Source organism: Neoarius graeffei, chromosome 28 (genome assembly GCF_027579695.1).
Source record: "Neoarius graeffei isolate fNeoGra1 chromosome 28, fNeoGra1.pri, whole genome shotgun sequence".
Lineage (NCBI taxonomy): Eukaryota > Metazoa > Chordata > Actinopteri > Siluriformes > Ariidae > Neoarius > Neoarius graeffei.
This window is the reverse complement of record NC_083596.1, coordinates 50,486,161-50,494,845: the sequence shown is the minus strand read 5'-3', so window position 1 is coordinate 50,494,845 and position 8,685 is coordinate 50,486,161.

Genomic DNA, 8,685 nt, shown 5'->3' with positions numbered 1-8,685 from the left:
TCTTTCAAACACGTCCATCTTTCATATAATGTAAAGTCATAATTTTTGAAAATCATTAGGTGCTTGGACCCCGAATAAGAGGAGACAAGAGTGATCATTCGGGGTGGAGCTTGAGGAGGAAGCAGGAACGCAGGAAAAGCAGGAAGTAAAAAAAACAAGGCCTGTATGAGATGAGGTCGAACTGCTAAAGTAATCCGCATCACAGACTTGGTGATCTTGTGTACAAATGTGATTTGAGACACACACACACACACAGAGGGAGACTGAGGATTTCTGGACGGATGAGAGAACACACTTCTGCTAACGCTAACTGATATTCCTGTCTGTGACAGAAGATCCGTTTTGTATAATAATGCTAATCACGACCTCAGCGGTAACCTCTACACTCGACGAAATTAATCACAGACAGACGGGATTCTCAAATTCTCTTTAAAGTCCCTGAGACCTGACACATTTGACCCCTGATGAACAGCACGTTTCTCAGAATTTCTCACATTCTTCTGATCCTCACCGAGTCATACGAACTTTTACCGATTGCTATAAAAGGTTGTGTTTCTGTAACGTTCATTAACACAGAACCTGGACACATCAGAACTCATCGATCCATTTATAGTCGAAAGGTTCAGTGATTTATGGACTCATTCCTTTGTGTGTACTGTGGGTGGTAAAAGAGAGCAACTGGACTTGCTTGAAGATTCTTGAAGACGTTTCACCTCTCATCCGAAAGGCTTCTTCAGTTCTGTCTCATCCTTTGTGTGTGTGTGAGAAAAAGCAGCATCTTCCCTTCCACTGTGGGCGTGTTCCATATCACCTGCTCTTTTCACTGTATAGTCCACTGTGGGCGTGTCCCAAACCACACACCCAATACATGATACAGTCCACCGTCATCAGTCCACAGTGGGCGTGTCCCAAACCACACGCCCAACACACTATACAGTCCACCATCATCAGTCCACAGTGGGCGTGTCCCAAACCACATGCCCAACACACTATACAGTCCACCATCATCAGTCTACAGTGGGCGTGTCCAAAACCACACACCCAATGCACTATACAGTCCACCATCAGCCGTCCACTGTGGGCGTGTCCCAAACCACACACCCAATACACTATACAGTCCACCATCATCAGTCTACAGTGGGCATGTCCCAAACCACACACCCAATACACTATACAGTCCACCATCATCCGTCCACTGTGGGCGTGTCCCAAACCACACGCCCAACACACTATACAGTCCACCATCATCAGTCCACAGTGGGCGTGTCCCAAACCACATGCCCAACACACTATACAGTCCACCATCATCAGTCTACAGTGGGCGTGTCCAAAACCACACACCCAATGCACTATACAGTCCACCATCAGCCGTCCACTGTGGGCGTGTCCCAAACCACACACCCAATACACTATACAGTCCACCATCATCAGTCCAGAGTGGGCATGTCCTAAACCACACACCCTATTCGCTATATAGTCCACCATCATCAGTCCACAGTGGGCGTGTCCCAAACCACACACCCAATACACTATACAGTCCACCATCATCAGTCCACAGTGGGCGTGTCCCAAACCACACACCCAATACACTATACAGTCCACCATCATCAGTCCACAGTGGGCGTGTCCCAAACCACACACCCAATACACTATACAGTCCACCATCATCAGTCCAGAGTGGGCATGTCCTAAACCACACACCCTATTCGCTATATAGTCCACCATCATCAGTCCACAGTGGGCGTGTCCCAAACCACACACCCAATACACTATACAGTCCACCATCATCAGTCCACAGTGGGCGTGTCCCAAACCACACACCCAATACACTATACAGTCCACCATCATCAGTCCACAGTGGGCGTGTCCCAAACCACACACCCAATACACTATACAGTCCACCATCATCAGTCCACAGTGGGCGTGTCCCAAACCACACACCCAATACACTATACAGTCCACCATCATCAGTCCACAGTGGGCGTGTCCCAAACCACACACCCTATTCACGATATAGTCCACCATCATCAGTCCACAGTGGGCGTGTCCCAAACCACACACCCTATTCACGATATAGTCCACCATCATCAGTCCACAGTGGGTGTGTCCTAAACCACACACCCTATTCACTATGTAGTCCACCATCATCAGTCCACAGTGGGTGTGTCCCAAACCACACCCTTTTCATTATATCATTCAGATAAACACCATCAATCCATATATAGGTGCTTTGTATCACTGTACTTTTTCGAAGTTGCTCTCGATCAAATATTAAAGAAAACTTGGAAAGCTAACTTGTATGGAAAAAAAGGTTAGCCGTTATGTTTGTGAAGGGGTGGAGTTCTAATATGTCCCACTCTTATGTATGTTTGTTTATTTGATGCTTGGACCCCTAACTTGCTAAGCAAATGAAATATTGTGAAAACATCAGGCTAATAAGCGTTTCAGTCGATCGGTGGCGTGGAGGTGACGTGTGAAACGATTATTTCTATCTTTCACAACTTCACCTTGTAAATAAACCTCATACAAGTTTACGATGGTGAGAGGAACACTGCATTCTGACTGGCAAGGGAGTGTGTGAGAGAGGAAGTGTGCTTGCCAAACTGAAACAGACTGACACACAGGCCCTGAGAAAAGAGTCACACACACACACACACACACACACACACACACACACACACACACACACACAGTGTATTTCGAATATGCAGGATATTCATTAGGTCATGGAACACCATTTATTTTTGAACCTTCGCGTGCGCGCACACACACACACACACTCCTCCAGATCGGCATCCTCTTCCTCCTTCACACAGCTCTCTTACTCCTCTAATTCTTAAGGGTAAAGATGTGTGTGTGTGTGTGTGTGTGTGTGTGTGTGTGTGTGTGTGTGTGTGTAAAGCTCAGTTCTCAGGAGCTGTGTGTCAGTCTTTTTCAGTTTGGCAAGCACACTTCTATCACACACTTTCTTTCCTTCCAAAGAAGGAAGGAAAGAAGCTAGATAGGAAGGAAGGAAAGATGGAGGGAAGGATGAGAGAGATAGAATGAGAGAATTAAAAATAGGGACACAGCAACATAAAGGAAGAGAGCACAAGAAAGCGCTAGAGGTTAAAGAAAGAAATGTGAATGGAGTGCAAGAAACATAATGCAGAGAAAGAATGAACGGCAGGCAGAAAAAGACTAAAGAAGAGAACGAGAAGAAAGGAGGAGGAAGAGAGAAATGGAGGGAGGAAGAAAAGTGGTGGAGGAAAATAATGTGATGAAAAGAAAAAAGGAAGACAGAGAATAATGTTTTACAATTTTGATATTACACTGTAACACACACTAACATCATACAACACTAACACGCACTAACATCATACAACACTGTAACACACTGTAACATCATACAACACTAACACACACTAACATCATACAACACTAACACGCACTAACATCATACAACACTGTAACACACTGTAACATCATACAACACTGTAACACACTGTAACATCATACAACACTAACACACACTAACATCACACAAAACTAACACACACTAACATCATACAACACTAACACACTGTAACATCATACAACACTAACACACACTAACATCACACAACACTAACACACTAACATCATACAACACTGTAACACACTGTAACATCATACAACACTAACACACACTAATACTGTAGCATCACACAACAATAACACACACTGTAACATCACAGAACTCTAACACACACTGTAACATCATAACACTGTAACACACACTGATATCATACAACACTAACACCCACTCTAACACACAGTGTGTGCTAGTGTTGTATGAAGTTACACTATCATAACACTGTAACACACACTAACATCATACAATACTAATGCACACTAACACACACTGTAACACATTAACATCATACAACACTGTAATACACACTATCATAACACTGTAACACACTAACATCATACAATATTAATGCACACTAACACACACTGTAACACACTGACATCATACAACACTATAATACACACTGTAACACACTAACATCATACAACACCGACACACACTGTAACACACACTGTAACATCATACAGCACTAACGCATACTGTAACACACATTGTAACATACAACATTAGCGCACACTGTAACACACACTGTAACATCATGCAACACTAACACACACTGTAACATCATACAACACTGTAATACACACTCTAACATCATACAACACTAACACACAGTGTAACACCATGCAACACTAACACACACTGTAACATCATACAACACTAACACACACTAACATCACACAACACTAACACACACTGTAACACCATGCAAAACTAACACACTGTAACACACACTGTAACACACACTGTAACATCATACAACACTAACACACACTAACATCACACAACACTAACATCACACTAACACTGTAGCATCACACAACAACACACACTGTAACACACACTGTAACATCATACAACACTAACACACACTAACATCACACAACACTAACATCACACTAACACTGTAACATCACACAACACTAACATCACACTAACACTGTAGCATCACACAACAACACACACTGTAACATCACAGAACTCTAACACACACTGTAACATCATAACACTGTAACACACTATCATACAACACTAACACCCACTGTAACACACAGTGTGTGTTAGTGTTGTATGAAGTTACACTATCATAACACTGTAACACACACTAACATCATGCGATATTAATGCACACTAACACACACTGTAACACATTAACATCATACAACACTGTAATACACACTATCATAACACTAACACACACTAACATCATACAATATTAATGCACACTAACACACACTGTAACACACATTGTAACATACAACACTAGCGCACACTGTAACACACTGTAACACACATTGTAACATACAACACTAGCGCACACTGTAACACACACTGTAACATCATACAACACTAACACACACTGTGACATCATACAACACTAACACACACTGTAACACACTGTAACGCCATACAACACTGTAACACACTGTAACATCATACAACGCTATAATACACTAACACACTAACATCATACAACACTGTAATACACACTGTAACATGTATTGTAACATCATACAACTCTAGCGCACACTGTAGCACACACTAACATCATACAACACTGTAATACACATTGTAACGTCATACAACACTAACGCACACTGTAACACACATTGTAACATCATACAACACTAGCACACACTAACACACACTGTAATATCATACAACACTAACACACACTAACATCATACACCACTAACACACACTGTAACGTCATACAACACTGTAATACACACTAACATCATACAACACCGACACACACTGTAACACACACTGTAATATCATACAGCACTAACGCATACTCTAATACACATTGTAACATACAACACTAGCGCACATTGTAACACACTGTAACATCATACAACACTAACACACACTAACATCATACACCACTAACACACAACGTCATACAACACTGCAATACACACTAACATCATACAACACTAACACACTAACATCATACAACACTGTAACACACACTAACATCATACAACACTGTAATACACACTAACACACACTGTAACGTCATACAACACTGTAATACACACTAACATCATACAACACTGTAACACACACTAACATCATACAACACTAACACACACTGTAACATCATACAACACTAACACACTGTAACACACTGTAACGTCATACAACACTGTAATACACACTAACATCATACAACACTAACACACTAACACGCTGTAACACACACTGACATCATACAACACTAACACACTAACATACAACACTGTAATACACACTAACATCATACAACACTAACACACACTGTAACACACACTGTAACGCCATACAACACTGTAATACACTGTAACACACTGTAACATCATACAACGCTGTAATGCACTGTAACACACTGTAACATCATACAACACTACCACACACTGTAACATATATTGTAACATCATACAACTCTACCGCATACTGGAGCACACACTGTAACATCATACAACACTGTAACACACACTGTAACATCACACAACACTAACGCACACTGTAACACCATACAACACTAACACACACTGTAACATCATACAACACTAGCGCACACTAACACACACTGTAACATCGCACAACACTGTAACACACACTGTAACATCATACAACACTAACACACACTAACATCATACAACACTAGCACACACTAACACACTGTAATGTCATACAGCTCTGTAATACACACTAATATCATACAACACTGTAACACACACTAACATCATACAACACTAACACACACTGTAACATCATACAACACTGTAATACACACTAACACACTAACATCATACAACACTAACACACACTGTAACATCATACAACACTGTAACACACACTGTAACATCATACAACACTGTAATACACACTGTAACATCATACAACTCTGTAATTAACACTAACATGATACAACACTAACACATTGTAACACACACTGTAACGTCATACAGCACTGTAATACACACTAAGATCATACAACACTAACACACTAACACACACTGTAACATCATACAACACTAACACACACTGTAACATCATACAACACTAACACACACTGTAGCATCATACAACACTGTAATACACACTAACATCATACAACACTAACACACTGTAACACACTGTAAAACACTAACATCATACAACACTAACACACTGTAACATCATACAACACTAACACACACTAACATCATACAACACTGTAATACACACTAACACACTAACATCATACAACACTGTAATACACACTCTAACATCATGCAACACTAACACATACTGTAACACACACTGTAACATCATACAACACTAACACACACTAACACCATGCAACACTAACACACACTGTAACATCATACAACACTGTCATACAAACTGTAACATCATACAACACTAACACACACTAACATCATACAACACTAACACACACTAACATCACACAACACTAACACACACTAACACTGTAGCATCACACAACAATAACACACACTGTAACATCACAGAACTCTAACACACACTAACATCATAACACTGTAACACACAGTGATATCATACAACACTAACACCCACTCTGACACACAGTGTGTGTTACAGTGTTGTATGAAGTTACACTATCATAACACTGTAACACACACTAACATCATGCAATATAAATGCACACTAACACACATTGACATCATACAACACTAATACACACTGTAGCACACTAACATCATACAACACTAACACACACTGTAACATCATACAGCACTAACACACACTGTAACACACATTGTAACATACAACACTAGCGCACACTGTAACATCATACAACACTAACATACACTAACATACAACACTGTAATACACACTAACACTAACATCATACAACACTAACACACACTATAACACACATTGTAACATACAACACTAGCGCACACTGTAACACACATCATACAACACTAACACACACTAACATCATACAACACTAACACACACTGTAACATCATACAACACTAACACACACTAACATACAACACTGTAATACACACTAACATCATACAACACTAACACACACTGTAACACACACTGTAACACCATACAGCACTGTAACACACTGTAACATCATACAACACTGTAATACACATTGTAACATCATACAACACTATAACACACTGACAGTATACAACACTAACACTGTAACACACACTAACATTATGCAACACTGTAACTCACTAGCATCATACAACACTAACATTGTAACGCACACTGTAACATCATACAACACTGTAATACACGCTGTAACATCATACAACACTAACACACACTGTAACACCATACAACACTGTAATACACACTGTAACATCATACAATACTAACACACACTGTAACATCATACAACACTGTAATACACACTGTAACATCATACAATACTAACACACACTGTAACATCATACAACAATGTAACACACACTGTAACATCACATAACACTAACACACACTGTAACACACACTGTAACACCATACAGCACTGTAACACACATTGTAACATCATACAACACTAACACACACTGTAACATCATACAACAATGTAACACACACTGTAACATCACATAACACTAACACACACTGTAACACACACTGTAACACCATACAGCACTGTAACACACATTGTAACATCATACAACACTAACACACACTGTAACATCATGCAACACTGTAGTACACACTAACATCATACAACACTAACACACACTGTAACACCACACAACACTAACACACACTGTAACACACACTGTAACACCATGCAACACTATCACACACTGTAACACACACTGTAACATCATACAACACTAACACACACTGTAACACCACACAACACTAACACACACTGTAACACTGTAACATCATACAACACTAACACACACTGTAACACCATTAAACACTAACACACACTGTAACACCATGCAACACTAACACACACTGTGACACACACTGTAAAATCATACAACACTAACACACACTGTAACATCATGCAACACTGTAGTACACACTAACACACTAACATCATACAACACTAACACACACTGTAA